A 347-nucleotide genomic window follows, 5' to 3' on the forward strand; every position below is an offset into this window, starting at 1 on the left:
ATCCTACCTCCCTGACAAGGTCCTGCTCTAAGTTATGGCGTCCAAGTAACATTCTTCTCTTGAAGCGGCGGCACTCCAGCTCTAGGTATTGTCTCTGACGTCGAAGAAGATTAGCCTCTTCTTCTGCTTGGAAATGCTGTATATTCTCCTTTTGCAGGCCCGGGCACAGGAATGCGCCCAGCAGCCGCAGCACCGGCGTGCCCGCAGCCATGTCCCCCCACCAGATCCTGGTCAGGAAGGCCTGGAAGAGAGGCACCCTGCAGGCCCCTGCTCCTCTGCCCGTGTTGTGCCCGGTGCGGTGCCAGGCACACCAGGGCTCAGCTGCAGCCCAGCCCTGCCTCCCGGGG

Source organism: Myotis davidii, unplaced genomic scaffold (assembly GCF_000327345.1).
Source record: "Myotis davidii unplaced genomic scaffold, ASM32734v1 scaffold880, whole genome shotgun sequence".
Classification (NCBI taxonomy): Eukaryota; Metazoa; Chordata; class Mammalia; order Chiroptera; family Vespertilionidae; genus Myotis; species Myotis davidii.